Raw genomic sequence first — 19,026 nt, forward strand, 5'->3', positions numbered from 1 at the left:
ACAAATTGTTTAGCCTTCAGTAGCTCACAATGATTTGCACTGATCAGAGATAGCTCTCACTACAGGAAATGTTTCAGAAACCTGGCCTAGATGATGTTTATGGCATGGATTTGTAAAATGAGGACTTTACAAGTGACGAGGGTACCCCACAGATCACTACAAATTAGTATATCCTAAGAAATATTAGATTTTTGTAAATAATGTTTAAAAATGCTTGTGATCGATTTCACAAAATTGTCTTACAGCAATATAAACAAACAAAACCTCACAAAACATGTTTTTATTTCTTTTTTCGTCTCCAAACAAATCAACATCCCTCAGAAAAGAAGGTGCCAACCCTGGGGGTTTAAAAGTGGTACAACATCCACTGCAGCAAGAATTGGGAGCACCTACGATGCTAGATGTGAAAGCCATCAGAAATCCAGCTTGCCAAGTCCTCCCAATGTGGCGAGCATGTGCTCAGCACACTGCCCACCGGCCCCCAATGGCCTGCATACTAGCGGTGGCCTATCCTGAACTTAATGGGCAGTAGTTAACTATTTTTTGTTACAGAAACAATTTCTGACAACAACATAAAGGTTGACACACATCCAATGCACAGTGTTCTAGAAGGTGTATGTTTTGCTCAAGGTGTATCATAATGTATTTTGTGTACTGATTTGCATTAAAGGTTACCACTAGATTCCTTATCACTACCAAAGGGCAGTTTTGAGCAGACACATGCCTGCCTGAGAAAAAAGAGATGCCTAGATTTTGTCTATGTTATGAGGGACAGTTGTACCAAATAGGGCACACTTGATGATTCTGTCAGGTGTGATGCTCCATCACTATTGTGAGGAGGTTATGTTGTCCCTATTACAGGTGACATAGCATAACATACATTTATGATACAGTGTATGTTTCTGACTTCACATTGGTGAGTTTGTATAATGACCAAACGATATTGAGCATCTGATCCCAAATGACTAGGAACATGAGAACAATAGAAATATGGCCTCATAAAAACATTTTACAAATATGTTTTCCTTGCAAAATTAAAGTCAGTTCATGTTAACAGTTGCAGATAGGCATGAAGCTTTACTCTTTCACAAATGGGCATGGAAGCCAGTCTGTTTCAACAAATATGAATTTAGTAGGCAAACATTAATAATTAAACATACAGAAATGTGTACACATTTGTGACAAAGTTATACATACCCTAAACAACATTTCAGAGTCCTTTGTTATGTCCAGATGATAAAACAATGTTGAAGCAAAGGAGTTATTGGTAGGGACTTTTGCAGCTGGACAATTTACATGGTACAAAGGCTTCTTACTAGATATGTATTTTTGTGACACAAGTTCACTATTCAAACCATACAATCTGGTGGGTATGGCCAAACATCATGGCTGCTCAGATGTGATCCAGAGAGTTTCCGCTGCATTCACTTTTCAAAACATGGTGATGCACGCTCATCAACAATGCAACAAACATCCAGAAGAAGTGAAAGAGATGCAGAGGTAAACAGATGCCCGGGGGAACCTTCCACTCCTTAAGATTACGGCAAATAGCAGAGAAGCACTTGGCGACCTGCTCTAAGATGTGGCTGCCGGCTGCTTAGAGTCCTACAGCAGGCCCACAAAGGACACCCGACGTTGTACAGAAAAACAGGAGGTAACCTACCCACGAGAACTGATGCTGTCCTGACCAATTCCCCAAGGCCAGCACATGACAACCCTGGGCACCCTTAACTGATCATCACAGCACTGCGTGGACCTGTAGCGCTGCCTTTGACTGTGCTCTGATTCTCCTATTGCTCTCCACAAACAGTGATCACAGAGACTCAGCTTCCCCAGCACCATACCGGGGGATTGGAGGGAAGAACAGGCAACTCGGATATTTTGACCGCACCGACCAGGGCCCAACTCATATGCCTGACTTCAAAATGGTTGCTGTGCCTCACTGTCATCGAATGGAGGACAGCCTTGGTCGAGGGCCTAGAGATGACATTAACTCTGTCTGAACTCCGGTTCCTGATAAGTCATGAGAGATCCGTGTGCCGGTCATCACGTACAATAAAGACAACATGAAGCTGGAGCTCTTCAAGAAACATTAATACCCATTCGGCCCTAACGAAGCCCACTGCTCCATACATATTCCTTCACCTATCAACCTCACATGGATAATCTGTAGAGGGGAATCCCTACCGGACTCATAGGAGTTTCTCTCTTTATTGCTTCAGAAAGGAATTCCCAGAAGGTCAAGGGAGCCTGAGCAGCTTGGCCAAGTGTCACCCCTACACTAACAAAGAAGGGGAGAGGTTGCCTCCTCTGATTGCTATTGCTGCACTATCTCCTAAGGCAACAATGACCTGCAAGGTAAGACTACCATTATGTTGTGTGGGGGCAGGCCTGTGGGATTCATGTCTCCTGTTTGGTATGCTCCTTTCACATCACCCTTGCCACTTCTAAGAGCCAACGTGCTTAGTGACGATACTGGGAACTTTGGATTTCTTTATCTAGCTATCCTTGGTCCCCCCTTAGACGGACCCAAGGTCACTCTGGAGGTTTCACCCCCCTGGACACCACCCCAGTAGCCACCCATATACCTAAAAAAAAATCACAGACTAATAGGGTGTCCAGCTATTTTCAACCAACTGATACATGAGGCCCATAACCTGCATCTGTGGAAAACGAGATGGCTCTCACAAAGGAAAATTTGCTCTCCTCCCTTTTAAAAGAGAACTACACATAGAGCTCAAAACAGATCTTGCCACCTCCATGGAAACACTACGCTTGGACCTCAACTGTAAGCTAACAACGCTCCAACAGGTTGATGACTTGGTTGGTACTCATATGATAGATCTTGGAACCATGTGTCAGATCCTTGAACAAGAAGTGGCCAGAGTAGAGAAGGCCTCTGCCAATATAAAGAACCATCTTCACGCCACAATGCTGAAATGTGATGATCTGGAGAATAAATCTCGCCGCAACAACATTCTCCAACGGAATCTGGAGGAAGGAAGAGAAGCCCTAGATATAGATGCTTTTGAGGTAGGTATGTTTTCAGAAATGCTGGGAGACAGTGCTGTTGTGGTCAGGCTGAATTTGGTCCAGTGAGTTGGCCAACGGCTACAAGGGGAGGGCAGATGCCCTAAGCAGTGGTCTCCAAACTTTTTAATGCTGCGCCCCCCAAGTTGAAAAATAAAAATCACTGCCCCCCTCAGAATTTTTCACAATTATTTTATAAAGATGGCACCATTTAAAAATGTCTAGGCCTATTTAAACATTGCAGTTAAGTACTGTTACCTTTTTAAAAACACAACAATATGCTTCTGCTTCTGCATTATACAGATAACAGGCCTGTTATATGTATAATGCTTCTTTTGGCCAGAGTCTGTGCCCCTCCGGGACCACTTGAGGCCCCCCTGTGGGGCACCCTCTAGTTTAAAGACCTATGGGACATTCTGGCAAAATCTCACTTCTATCAAATAAAAAGAAAGAATTCTCCATGTAGAAAAGTAGAGGGAGTGATTTTCCAGGGGTCCACATGATCTTTCTTCTAAGATATAACTTCAGCTACCCTGGCCACTCCAACAGCAATTTCGGCTAGTGGTCAACTAACTTTGCCAAGGACACATGAGATACAGGTGGACATACCCCGTTGGGCTGGCCTTCTACTACCAAAACATGATATATCACTTCATTATCCTAGAGGAGGGGACACAACTACTGCATATAGCCCACACAGATAAATTCCCCAATAACTCACCCTCGAGCCATGTACCCACTGTAGACAAAGGGCAATGACTCCTACAGAGGAGACCCAGATGCTTTGGGAAGAAAGGATTTCCCACATTGAGACTTCTGCTCCTGCACGGTGTGACAGACTGTTCTAACCCACATGCCAAGGGGCATACCTTGGCTTTGCATATTATCTTTTGAGCCCGACTTTGCTGTTTGGACACATGATTGTAAGAGATCTAGCCCCACCTACCGCAGTCTGTTCATACTTCTACGTTAGGCTGTACATGAGGCAGGACACCTGGGTACACAGCCCATTAGATAGACGTACTCTTTCTCACATATCTTAGATGCCATATTCATAAGCTTCCAATGCGTGAATGCGAAAGTGGTTCTTATTTTGACTGCATATTGCTATGCTCATTATCTTAGGTTAGGGTCTAAGTCCCCCAGAGTTGTTGTTTTATTGTTTACTATTTGTCAAGAAATTACTGAGCACAGAGGACCTGGGTGGTGGAAGGGTGGAGAGGGAGAGGACCCTGGTTGGATCTAACACAAAAAGTGGGATGGCGATTAGGACTCAATAAGACACGTGTTGACTGATTTGGGACATGGTGTTCATCACGCTAACATGGAATGTGAAAGGCCTTTACTCCGTGGCTAAATGCCACAAATTGTGGAAGTACCTTTGACAGATGACACAATATAGTTATCATACAAGAGGCACATCTCAAACATGGTGAGGACCATCGGCTGTGCCACAAATCCCTAATTTATCATTCCTCTGCACAACACGATGGGATCTTCCTCATTTTCCACTCATCCCTTAAGTTTCACTTTAAAGACAGACAGAAAGACAGATTGAGAGACAAGGAAGGATGGATATTGCTGGTCATGGGGGAGATACTAGGCATAATGTGCCCGTTGCATCTATCTCTGCCTCCTACATGGTACAGACCTCCTTCCCACACTCATTCTTTACCCTCATGAGTGGCTTTGCTGAGGGCCAGATCCTTCTTATGGGAGACTTTAATCTCATCTGGGACTCAGACTTAGACAGCACCCACCCACATAGATCAAAAACAAGCAGCTTTCCCAAATCTATAAAACAATCCCTACACTCAACAAGCCTGATGGATGCCTTGAGAGAATGAAGTCCCAGTGTTAGGGACTACACCTTTTTCTCCCAGTCCCACTGATCTCATTCACGATTGGGCTATACCCTTATAAGTCAAGCCCTTGAACATTCCATACTGACTTCTACTATTCACACAATTTCTATCTCAGAACATGCTTCAGTGGAACTAGTGCTGGAATGGACAGCTCCTACTCCTCAAAGTCCCCTCACAAGAGACCGTCTTCTTCGAGATGAGCTGTGCAATACCATTAGAGAGCTTTACAGATTGAATGATCCGCAAGACACTAAGGGCCTCATTACGACTTTGGCGGTTTTCAGAGAAGACTGCTGAAGCTGCTGCAGCCAGTATACCACCAGTGCTGGTGGTATGCTTGCCACCCTGTTAGGAGTTGTCTGCTGTGCCAGTGGGCAAAAACAGCCTTTCCACCTGCTGACCCAGCAGAAAACTCACCACAACATTGACGCCGACTTGTAATCGAGCCAAGGGCAATGTTGTGGTGCGCTGGGTTCGACAGCACCTGTCGCGCATTTCAATGCCCGTAATTCTGGCAGTGAAATGCACGAAGGGGCTGTCCATTGGGGCTCCTGCACTGCCCATGCCAAGTGTAAGGGCAGTGTCGGGCCCACATGGGGCCTCCAATGCCTCTTTTTTGCCAGCCTTTGAATGGCAGTGAGACCGCCGTACAAAGGCTGGTGGATAGGGTCTTGTAATCCCCAGGGCAGCGCTTCCCTGTTAGATTGCGACCGCCAGGCGGTTTTGATAGGCGGCAATCTGACGGTGTCGGTGGTCGAACCGTGGCCCATCCGCCACGGTTATAATAGGGTGGTCAGGCCCCACTGTCTGCGATGGTCCATCCGCCATCGCGAGTGTGGAGGTCTTGAGACCGCCGCACTCGTAATGAGGGCCTAATTTCTCCAATACTTGGGATGCGTTCAAAGAAGTCATTAGAGGGCAGTGCATCTCTTTATTAATAGCACTCACTAAAAAGTTTAATTTGGGACAGCGACAAACAGGATTTATTTTTGACATATTTGTATAGTGCATACATTAGTGTGGAACATTTCTACATTTGTAATGCACATGTTAATTTTGGTGCAAGCATTCATCATGATAATGGACACTTACACCAAAATTAAACATCTTTATATTTTTTTTACTTTTGAATGCATGTGTGTTTATATAAAAATGTTATGTGTTAATAATAAACACGTATGCATTACACATGAAAAAACACTTCTGAGTTAAATGAAATCTAATGATTAACAGAAAATGCACTAAACAAGGAGAAATGTGACATTAATGCCTATATAACATGTTTTAAGTTTAGAGGTGACATTAAATGTACATTTGTTGTTACCCCGCTTGTTGCATTGTGTAGTGCAATTACTACATGCTATTAGATTTATGTAGTTACAAAACTTGTAATGTATATGTATCTGATTTGGTAGTTTAGGAAAAATGATTAAACACACCTGTATGGACACATTATGATTTTGGGATTATTGTGAATTTTTGTATAGGTGTTTAGTAGCATGAAGGCAGTTTGGACCAAATTGAAAAAGTAAATAAAATATAGAGGTGTGTTTCTTTACACTTCTTAAACTACCACATTACACACATATGCATTGGACATTATTGTACTATTGCTTGAAAGTATAACATAAAACTGCATGAGTCCAGAGATAAGGTACACAGACAATTCTGATGGTAAAAGGTAAAACAGTCAGTTACCTTCAGTTCTGGTGATGACACAGCTGATTTTCATCATGGGCCAGTAGCAGCACCAAAGGTAGGACTTGTACGATCGGGTTCATGGTAGCAAGGAAAGTGAAAAGTAGAAAAAGGTAAATTTTGAGCTTGCATGCCTTTGATTCTGCCAACTCAGGTGTTCAGGTTTAATCCCCAAAGTTACATCGGTGGAAAGGCACTTTGTGATTGGCCTGGTAGTAAAACTGGCTGTTGACCTGCCGCCAGCTGCTTTTGCCTATGGCACAGTTGATGCAGGCGGAAAATTATGGCTGTGATGGCGGTTTTCCAATGGACTTTTGTCTATGGGCCCGCCAGCATCTAAAAAGATAGATTTTCCTGCAGAAAAATGACAGTAGCACAGATTATGGCAACATCTGAATGAGGCCCTAAATGTTGAAATGAAAAGACCTTGAAAATTAGTCGGAAAAAGACATCCATTTCTGACATTGTTTTCATTTGTAACTTCTCGTCATGATGATCAATTTAGCAAAGCAATAAACCATAACATCTGCTATAATTCTTGTTGTGAGAATATGTAGGGTTTGTGGGTTTTATAAGAGCTCAAGGCACCCAGAACCAATAACTGATATGCACCTTGCAATGTTTTTCAATTGTGTACGGGGTATAGAGCAATTCATATGGTACAATGTAAAACGTGAAAAAATTGGTATCAAGGAAACCTAAGTATTTCTTAAACTTAAATGGCCATAATATATTGAGTTTAGAAGCAATGATTATTTCACACATCTCTGAATATGTTGACACCCATGCTGGCAAGTGAAAGAGGGCTTTTCTCAAAATGTCCTCATTCTTACATTTGAAAGGCACAACTGCAGAGAAATACTATTGATAAGAACACTTGTTCCACTATTCTGTGATATCTTAAGTCTCTGGATAAGAATAGTACCACATTTGTCTCAGTAAGTCTAGGGCCAGTAATGGGAAAGGGCCCAAAACGCAACATGGACACGTCACTGAAAACTGACAATTTTTTTTGCAATGTGCCTAGCTGTGGATTTTGGGCCCTTAGTCACCCAGCACCTAAGGAAACCAGCTATATGATACATTTCTGAAAACTAAACATCTATGGGAATCCAGGGTGGGGTGACTTGTAAGGCTCCCACCAGGTTTTCCTGTCCAGAAGCACTTGTAAACCTCAAGCTATGACTAAAAAAATATTTCTACCATTTCTCTGATGGGAAGTTCTGGAATCTGGAGGGAGCAACTAATCTCCTACCACTTACTATTCCACCAAGAATCTCCACAAGTACCTCACTTGTTTGGGTAGGACTGCCTGCCGTAGGAAAGGTGCCAAAATGCAAAATGGGACACAGCCAGCACCTAAGTAAACACAGCAAACCTGGACATTTTTTTAAACTAGACGTGTTGAAATCCAGGGTGAGTGACTTGCATGGCTCTCACCAGGTTTTCTTACCCTGAAACCCCTGCAAACCCCAACCTTTGACTAAAAAAAACAAATTTTCCTCACTTTTCTGTGAAGGAAAGTTCTGGAATCTGTAGGGAGCTGGAGCAACTAATTTTCTTCCACCTACTATTCCTGCAAATCTCCCAATAAAAATGGTACCTTACTTGTGTGGGAACAGCTAGTGGCCATGACAGGCATGTGGGGAAATCTAGGGAGGGGTGAATTGAGTGGCTCTCAAGTATTCTTACTCAGAAGTTTGTGCTCACCTCAACCTGTGACAAAAAAAAACACACTTCCTCACATTTCTGTGATGGAAAGTTCAAGAATGTGCAGAAAATGACTAATTTCTTACCACCTACCATTCCTGCAAGCCTCCCCACAAAAATGGTACCCCACTTGTGTGGGTATGGCTAGTGGTCGTCACAGGAAAGGCACCAAAATGCAGAATGAACACATCACATTTTCCCACTGCAAATGGACCCTTTTTTGCGGTGTACCTAGCTGTGGATGTTTGGCCCTAGCTCAGCCAGCACCTTGGGAAACCTAGTAAAACAGCACATTTTTAAAAACTACACATCTGGGGGAAACCAAAATGGGGTGACCTATGTGTTTCTCACCAGGTTTACTTACCCAGAAGCCCTTGTAAACATCAAACTTTGACTAACAAAACACATTTTCTCACATTTCCATGAAGGACACTTCTGGATTCTGCAGGGAGAAATGAATTTCCTACCACCTACCATTCCTGCAAGACTCCATATAAAAATGGTACCTCATTTGTGTGGGTAATGCTAGTGGCCAAGATAGGAAAGGCACCAAACATCAACACAACATATTTTGATTTCATTTCTGTTGTAGAAAGTATTAGAATCTGCAGAGAGAAACAAATTTCCTACCGTTCCAGGCAAGTCTCCCAATAAAAATTGAACCTCACAGGTGTGGGTATGACTAGTTGCGATGACAGGAAAGGCACTGAAACGCAACATGGACACATCACATTTTTCCACTGAAAACTGACCTTTGCAATGTACCTAGCTGTAGATTTTAGACCCTAGCTCAGCTAGCACCTAGGAAAACCTAGCAAAACTGTACATTTTTTAAAACTAGACACCAGTGAAAATCTATGGTAGGGTGACTTGTGTGGCTTCCACCAGGGTTCCCTTCCCAATAATACCTTACAAACCTCATGCTTTGACTAAAAAAAACACAGTTTCTCACATTTCTGTGATGGAAAGTTCTGGAATCTGCAGGAAGCCACTCATTTCCTAACAACTATTATTTCCCCAAGCCTCACAATATAAATGGAACCTCACTTGTTTGGGTAGGGCTAGTGACCGCGATAGGAAAGGTGAAGAAAATTCAACATGGACACATCACATTTTTCCACTGAAAACTGATCCTTTTTTTAAATGTGGCAAGCTGTAGATTTTGGTCCCTAGCTCAGCCGGCACCTATTGACACCTAGCAAATCTGCACATTTTGGAAAACTAGACACTTGGGGTAGTTTAAAAAGGTACTGAGTGCCACCTAGCACCACATTAGCGTCATTTTTTGGATGCCAATTTGGCATTAGATCGGCAAAAATGTCACATCAAATTTACAAAGTGGTACAATGCATGGCACTACTTTGTAAACCCTTGTGCCACCTTATGCCTGCGCCAGGCATAATGTATGCAAGGGGGACATTCCTCCATTAGGAGGCCCAGAAAAATGGCACAGTGGAATCTATGAGATTCCACTGTGCCATTTTTCTCATCATTTTTATGCCTGCTCAGTGCAGGCATTAAATTGAGGCACACCATTGTTTATACTGGACCTCTATGAACTTTGCAGGATTAGCACCAACAATTTTGGTGCTTATCCTGCAAAGTACCACTATAGTGTCAGAAATTATGACGCTATTGATCCTAACACGCGCCATGGTGCATAGTATCATTAATACAGAGCACACATAGTGGCATTAGTGGGGGGGGGCGCAAGAAAAGTGGTGCTTCGTGTAATGAAGCACCACTTTTCTTAAATCTGGGCCGAATTTCCTACCACCTGCCATTCCTGCAAGTCTCCCAATACAAATGGTACCTTGCTTGTCTGGGTAAGGCTAGTGGCAGAGACAGGAAAGGCACCAAAATGTAATATGAACATATCATTTTTTCTCTGAAAACTGACCCTTTTCTTGCAATGTGCCTACCTTTGGATTTTGGGCTCTAGCTCAGATGGAAGCTAGGGAAACCGAGCAAACCTGGACATTTTTTTAAACTAGACACCTGGGGAATCTGGGATGGGGTTACTTGTGTGACTCTCAGCAAGATGTCTTTACCAGAAGAACTTATTAACAGTTTATCACATTTCTGTGGTGGAAAGTTCTGGAATCTGGAGGAAGCACCTACTTCACTAACACCGACAAGTCCTGCAAGTTGCTGATAACAATGGTACCTCACATGTGTGGGTAGGACTACTAGCCAAGACAGGAAAGGTGCCAAAATGTAACATGGAGACAACACATTTTTCCACTGAAAACTGACCTTGTTTTGCAATGAGCCTAGATGGGTTAATTTTGGGCCCTGGCTCAGCCGGATGCTAGGGATACCTAGGAAACCTGCACATTTTTTAAAACAGGATGAAAAGTTCTGGAATCATTAGAGAGCAATTAGTTTCCTACCACCTACCATTCCCCCAAGTTTCCTGATAAAACTGGTGCCTAACTTGTGTGGCTGGGCCTAGTGCCCATGACAGGAACAGATCAAACCAACTTATGTTATTTTGATCCATTCCTGTGGTTTGCACTAGGCCCAGCCAGACAAGTGGGGCAGCATTTTCATTAGGACAAGTGAGGACGTGCTGGGTAGTATAACTTTTGTGAATTCCTTCTGAAGAATAATTCACAGAAATGCAAGGAAAATGTATGATTTTAGTCAAATTTTGAGGTTTGCAGGGCATTGTGGGTATGACAACATGAGATCCAGAAGAGGCACTCCACCCTGTACTCCACTGTGTGTCTAGTTTTCAGAAATGCCTGGGTTTGGTAGGTTTTCCTGTGTGGCCACAAACTCAGGCTCAAAACCTGCAGTTACTCCTTTTTGTGATGTTGCCACAATGCATATGGACTCTGTGCTTTTGGGGGCACTAGACCCACCCATACAGGTGAGGTATCATTTGTATCAGGAGATATGTACCAACTCTTGTGGCAGAAAGTACAAGTCTCCCATCAGATTCCGGTACTTTAAGGGATCCACGTGAGCCACGCTGGAGTCCCCCTGGTGTCTAGTTTACAAAAATATCTAGAGTCTGTAGATTTTCCCCACAGACGATGTACACTCTGGAAGAGAAAGACAGAAAAGATTAATATTAGTGCACAACCATCTATTCCTCAAGTAAACACACATACTGGTTGGATTTGGCACAAGGGTGAGTGAAAAGTTAAAAATGTAAATGTTATTAGCACGATTTCACCAAAATGAAATTCACTGTTAATAATTGGAAGTTCGGAATGTTCGATCAATGACTCACAACTTGTGAGCTGTAAAGCCATGTCTGGGCACAAACCACTTTACAAGCTACTCAAAATCCTTTCATCTGTGATACGCTGAAAACTATTCATAGCATCAGCTGCGGGTCCACGACATTGCAACACTCACATTTAAGCCCCCATCGCTTTCATATACCTACAATCCTGACAGAGCTTTCAAACAACTTGGCAGCTGATGGAGTGTGTTGACTGGCAGTTGGCTAGCAATGTGTGTGTAGTATTAAGCAGCTAGTCACTACAAACACACTATTAGACAAATGCCAGCGAACAAACAACAGAAGCCAAACTCCAGTCCACATACCCCTCCAACTAAGTGCCAGTCCACCACACCATCAGTCAAGTGCCTGTCCACACACACTGCCAGCCAAGTGCCAGTCTACATACATCATCCACCAAGTGCCAGTCCACACACAACACCCTCACATTTTTTTTTAACAAATACGAAAACACAAACAAATTTGAAGGAGATGAAAAACCAACTATGACTACAAACACAACAGATCTAAATAAATACATCAAATTACAGCCAATCATGAAAATGAACAAAAAATATAAAGCAGGAAGTCAGTTCACTTTTACTGTCACAAGTGCTCCCAGTACTTGAGCTGCGTGTGGTACGATTTCAAACCTGCAGGCAGACATAGTCCTTAATTAGAAGGATACTCAGGGCAATCCAAAGAACTCTTCTTTTGCATGTCTCTTCAGACACAGACTCCATATCTCTTAAAGAATGTTTTTCTCGGTGTGCAATGAATGTCATCAGGGATGTGGTAATCTTTCAATCTAGCTACATCCTCCACCACTCTAGCTCTATGAAAATTTGCCTGCTCAACTACAACACAGTTGCCTATTACAGACTGATGACACTGAACAAAAGTTATCTTTGAATCTGGAGAACAATCCTTGAATACAACAAAAGCATTGAAAGTTGCCAAGTGAAACTAATGTACAACCAACTTCTTATACCAAATGGACGACTTACGAATAGCACTGTAAGGCTTCAACTTTTCATCCACTTTATCTACACCACCCATGTGCTTATTGTAGTTTAAAAAGACAACACATTTGCACACTTCAGCAACCTGACTCCAAACAGTCACAAGTGAAATAGTTTCATCATAAATCGTTGTCAGCATGTGGACATCTCTCCTGTCTGAACATTTCACAGCACGAAATTCACTAATACACAAAGTACTGTACTGTCGAGCAGATTGTGCCACATGCAACAGTGTCCACTTTGAATAATTCCTTGAAAAATTTACACCAGGGTAGAAGTTATCTCCATACAAATGGTGGCCTTCATTAAAAAATCCTCTACCATGTTCACGCACAATTTTCTCATTGACTCCAAAAGTAGACAGGTAGCCAGAGGGGTCAATAGAAGAATTCATACCAGTTTACACCCTGAAGTTATAGACATCTTATATACTATTCTCAGACTACATATATATCTTAATTCCATAACTTGCTCTCTTGCTAGGAATATACTGCATAAAAACAAAAGTCCCTTGAACAGGACCAAAGACTCATCCACAGCTAGTTCTTTCCCTGGAACATAGATCTCAGGAAAACAATCTACAAAATGATCAAGGACATTCTGAATCTTGAAGAGACAGTCACAATCAGGGTGATCCCATGGCAGTGCTGAAGTAGTATCAATAAAAGGCAGCATTTGAAGCAGAAGCAAATATCAATCAAGACTCATGGTGCAGGAAATATAGCAGTTGCAATCAAGGGATTAGTAGACCATAATGAAGACAGCAAAGGTTTCCTTATCAATCCCATCCAAAAAGTTAAACCCAAGAACTTCTTCAACTGATTCATATTTTTAGGAGTCCACTGGCTAACTCTATACGGAGACTTAATTCTGGCAGTGTTGTCCCAAAATACCATTCAGCATTCAAATTAGTCTGCTCAACAATCTCATCCAAATATACATCGTCCATAAACAACTGAAAGAAATTTATAGGCAAAAAGTTTTCAGTATTGATTCAACACCCTGCAACACCCCGAAAGGCTAGTTAAACAGGCTGCACCATGTTTAGGGCAACCCAAAGTTTCAGCACTTACAATGGGAAGGCTTCCAGCCTCAGGCTGCAATCCGGATTCCTCTTGATGCACTATCAGTATATCATAAACCTCCTCTAAAAGAGACACTTCCTCTACACTGATAGCGGCATCATCAACAAATGATTCCTCTCGGACAGAAAATTCACTGCCAGAATCTTGAGCTTCACACTCTGCCTCAGATACAGGATTATTCTCAGAACCATGGTCAGAGGAAGATTTGAAAAGTAAGCCAACATCCTGCTGAGCATAATCCTTACTAATAAAAGTAACACAACAAATAAGTCAACAATAACCAACATTGTGTGAAATAAGTAATAAACAAACTGTGGCTTTATCAAACAGAAAGTAAAATTACTGGCATATAGTAATATGAAAGGAAATGTCAATTAATGCAAAGCACACATAGACCTATATACTCAAAAATGATATTACTCACTTGACAGAGACAGCGAGATTGAGGATTAACTGTACCTATTTTGCATTGACAGAGAAAGGACCAAAGAAGTTACACTGGAAAGGAAAAGAAAACACATTAAACAAGACAAGGCAGTATAGCACATGCACAAATCAATATGTTACTTTGAAAGACAATCACACAACGCTAAAGATTCAAACATTAGTACAGCAGTCAATAAAATATACAAAAATTCACATATTAGGTGAAAAGATTACAAAATGAGTTGCTTAGCAACTACAACTCTACAAACTACAGGCCTGCCAAAGCTGAACCTACAAACTGGATTTACCACAAAGGAAACGATTGGCTCTTCAATAAAACAAAGAATATTAAATCATAAATAAAAAATGATATAATAATAATCAAAAGACACTGATATTACCCTGAAAGGAGACAAAGGCAAAAAAAACACCACCAGATAGAGGCAAACTTTACCTCAGAAGCAGATCACCATCAATAAATAATGTTCTTCCCAGGTTCCTAAAGTGTTACCTCCCACCCAGAGGCCTAAAATAATAAATGTAGATCTGCCCAGGGGGCAGACTACACAACAAAGGCCCCCAAGGAGAGCAACCCCTCTACACACTATCCCTGGTGTCTAGTGGGCGTTCGCCCCCCCAAAGGGCAGATCCAACTAAAAACAGCTGATCTGCCCTCTGGGAGGGGGGCGGAATATAAAAAATATTGATTCCGGGGGGGGCGACCATGTCCAAAGGATTGCTACACAAAAGTCAAAAAAGCCCTGCTGGTGTAGTGGGCTTCCATCCCTCCCCCCACACAGAGGACAGACCAGCCTAAAGCAGCTGCTCTGTCTTCCACTTCCAGGGGGGGGAAATACAAAAGACAATTATTCCCCAAGGAATACAACCTTTGCCCAAGGGGTCACTCCCCAACAACAAAAGTGCCATGGTGGTCTAGTGGGTTTCCACTCTCCCCCACTGCCCTTAGGGGGCAGATCAGCCTAAAAAACAATATGCCTTCTTGGTGTAGAATACAAAAATAATTATTGTGAGTTTCAAATGCCCGGGGGGAGCAGATCAGTTGAAAACAACAGTTGAGCTAGTCTCAAAGGGGGCCAAATCATGGATGTATTAATGTGGCCCTAAAGGAGGTGACCCAACAACAAAAAGCTCTGGTGAACTAGTGGGCTTCCCTCCCACTGAGGGCATTTCAACCTAAAAACAGCCATTATACCCTCCCGCCGTGGACGGAATACAAAAACAATTATTCCCCTAGGGATGCGATCCGTGCCCAATGGGTCACTTCCCAACAACAACAAAAACCTGGTGGTCTAGTGGGTGTCCACCTCTCCCCCCAGAGGAACAAGTCAGTCTAAAGACAGCCCATCTTCCCTCTGAGGGTGGAATTGTAACAAAAATTATTCCCCAAGGAAAGAGACCCTTGCCCAAGGGGTTGCTCCCGCACTTATCCAACAAACATTATCCCTGGCATCTAGTGCATTTCAGCCCACCTGGGGGGACAGAGAAGCTGAAAAAAACAGTCAAACTAACCTCTGCCAGGGCCAAAACATCTCTTAAAAATGATCCCCTAAGGGAAGTGACCCTGGACCAAGGGGCTGATCCCCAAACAACAACAAAATTCCTGGTGGTGAAGTGGTGGGGATACCATGATAGTTGCAAACCCATTAAGTGGAACAGGAACCTACTACAGACATACACAGGGGGGAAGGAAAAACTCTCTCCTTTTCCCCTGTGTGTGTTCTGCAGTCAAACACCCTACCCTCAGAGAAGGGCTTACCATAAAGGCGTCGTCTCACCAGGACTTGATGGAAATGAATGGCTTCCAGCGCATCTCCAACACTGTCTGATGACATTGGAACCCTGCGCATGTGAGATATCATCAAACCGCCAAGGGGGAGGATGAGGTGGCAGCAGAAGTGAATCTGCTGTCAACTGAATAGAGAAATGTTACAGGGGTGGAGGGGAGAACACCAGCACTCCCAACCTTGGTGGGTGCCAGGACGGCCTGGGGCAATCCTAAGCAAACAATCACCATGGCTGAGGATGGCTCCAGGCAGCCCTCCACATGCAAAGAGTTAAAATCAAATACTGAGGGCCTGATTCACAAAGTCTAACTTCACTATTTTCTGTATTCACAAAGGGACTTCTGAGTCGTATCTTCACGACTGTTGAGGTTCTGAACTCGGGGCAGAATATCCACACTCAGGGTAGAGTCTCTACACTTGGGGCAGAATCTCCGCACTTGAGGCAGAACACAAAACAATCGGTTGAATAACAAACATAGCACAAAATACATCGCTGAAAATATAAAAAAGCTACATGTAGGCACTGGGCAGTTACAAGTGTATATGTGTAGGTTATGTAATTTAATGATAAATGTTCTGGTAAACACACACACCACTACAAGAGTGTAGAAAAACATCATAAGTTATAAAAACCATCTCTTCTACAGTTGCACATTCAACCCTTAGTTATGGGTCATGTAACTTCTTCCACACACAGACAAATTAGCTCACTGTACAGGAGGGTTCAGCAGCAGAGACCTATCTGCATAATGGCTGCAGTACTTATAAGGTCTATGATTGATTACTTACAGTTGCATTTTATGGAACACATGCACTTACAACATCATGCCTAGTCACCTAAGGGCCTTATAACTGCTGTATCCAATGGTGAAGGGATGGCTTGCACAATATCTAATGTTGGTATGTGAGGGATTTGGGTCTTGGATGCTGTATCATGCATGCTTTTTGTGTGTGTCTTTTTGTACTTTTAACCTTATCTGCATAATGGCTGCAGTACTTATAAGGTCTATGGTTCCTTGGAGCAATTGGAATGTATTTTTCTGAGGGCATTCTGGGACTTGCAGTGTTCCATATACAACTGAGTGAAGTAACCTTACAGTGGCATTTTATGGAATAAATGCACCTAAACATCATGATTAGTAACCTAAGGCCCTCATAACTGCTGTATCCAATGGTGAAGGAATTGTTTGCACAATATCTAGTGTTGGTATGTGTAGAACTTGTTTGTTGGATGCTATATAATGCATGCTTTTGGTGTGTGTGTTTTGTTACCTTTCACCTTACCTGCTTAATGGCTGCAGTCCTTACAAGGTCTATGTTTTTTGCCTTGGAACAATTGGAATGAGGTTTTCTGAGGGCATTCTGGGACTTGTAGTGTTCTAAACACAGCTGGGTAAAGAACCCTTACAGTTGCCTTTTATGGAATAAACTCACTTACAACATCATGACTAGTTGACCAAGGACCTTATAACTGATGCATCCAGAGGTGAAGAAATGATCTGCACAATGTCTAGTCTTGGTATATGAAGGGTGTTGGATGTTGTATCATGTTGTTATGCGGTTCATACTTTGGTAATTGGACTGTGTGTTTAGGTCTATAAAACAGCCAAGTGTGGGAAACCAATGGCCTCATTATGAGTATGAGTGTCATGAGGCCACCAAAATCAGATTGGCAGCCGTACAGCAGCGGCTTTGTCAGTCCGACTGCCAAATTATGACTTTGGCAGTTGGACCGCCAAAGGACCCGCCAACCCCGCCAGGAAAATGGCTCCCGATGGCATGACTGCAGTCAGACTTGCAACAAGCAATTGCGGTGCTGAACTCAGCGCCGCCTGAATAATTACAGCCCCTACTTCCACCAGCTGGCGGAAAAGCTGTGCTACGGGCAATGGAGGGGAGGGCCCTGCAATGCCCAATGACCATGTTGTGGTCAGTGCAGGGGCCCCCGGCTCAGCACCGTTGGAATGCGCACTGTCTGCTTTTCAGGCAGTGCCCATTCCAAGAGTGCTGGAGTGCTAGGATATTGGACTCGGCTCCCTTAAGGAAGCCGAGGTCAATATCCTAACATTGTTCCCACCAGACTGACCGGTAGGAATGCATATTACAATGTTCCCTGTGAGTTTGGTGGTCCCATGGTGGGGTCCGCCAAACTTGTAACGAGGCCCTAAGTCTATCCACGCAATTAGCAAATGCCAGCCTAACTCATAGCTAGCTCACAGTGCCTCACTCTAACCAAAAAACCCAGCAGGGTAAAAGGTGGTTATGGCAACCTGAACATGACACTCCGACTCCCCAGGGAAGCAGTGTAAACAGATCTTACCACTTTCATACTATTATTCATGCATGCAAAGGAGAGACAATAAGATGTAAGAACATTTTTCAATATATGAAAATGAACAAAGCAATCAGCTTTATGAACATTACAAAGAAGATAAATAATCCAACAATGATGTATGTGGTTCTACATGTGCTGAAGGTTCCTACCTAACCATATATCTACTCTGAGAGCACAGTGGTTGTAATCCTTTGCCTGGCCTGGTCTAAAGGCCCCTGACCCATACCTGGAAAGAATGTCAGGAATCAGCCTGTGGTGCAGATGGCTATCTTAGCAGCTAAACTGGCAGATCAGCACACAGCGTGTATGCCAGGATAGTCATGGCCGGAATACCTTCTGCCCTACTTGGGTCAGTGCACCATTTATATAATAAACCATACCACATTGGAAGTGCAGTTCTGATGCAATGCTGTGTCTAGGTGATAGAAGCTGTTTCCTTAATGGGCAGCACAATCTAGCATATCGTGTACCGCATTCCACAGCCTTGGACAGAAAGCAATGAATATATGTTGTGCAAAGGCTTACTAAACATGCAGTATGTTCTTTGCTTTCCTAGAATATAAGCAACCCAATACAATGTTTAAAAGCCTTCGCTAAAATGTAGCCCTTTTAAAAGGAATACAACATGAATAAAACATGAACTGTAAAACTAAGCTGAAACATGAGTGCCCATCCTGGGTTCTAGAGGTCCTCACAGTACCCTTCCCTTGCCAGTTATACTAGGCAGATTCTAAAAATCCATCCTCAAACACTAGAAGCAATAACATGCCTAGAATTCTAAAAGTAATAAAATGTTAACACAAACAAGCAGAGCA

This window comes from Pleurodeles waltl, chromosome 2_2, assembly GCF_031143425.1.
Source record: "Pleurodeles waltl isolate 20211129_DDA chromosome 2_2, aPleWal1.hap1.20221129, whole genome shotgun sequence".
NCBI classification, from domain to species: Eukaryota; Metazoa; Chordata; class Amphibia; order Caudata; family Salamandridae; genus Pleurodeles; species Pleurodeles waltl.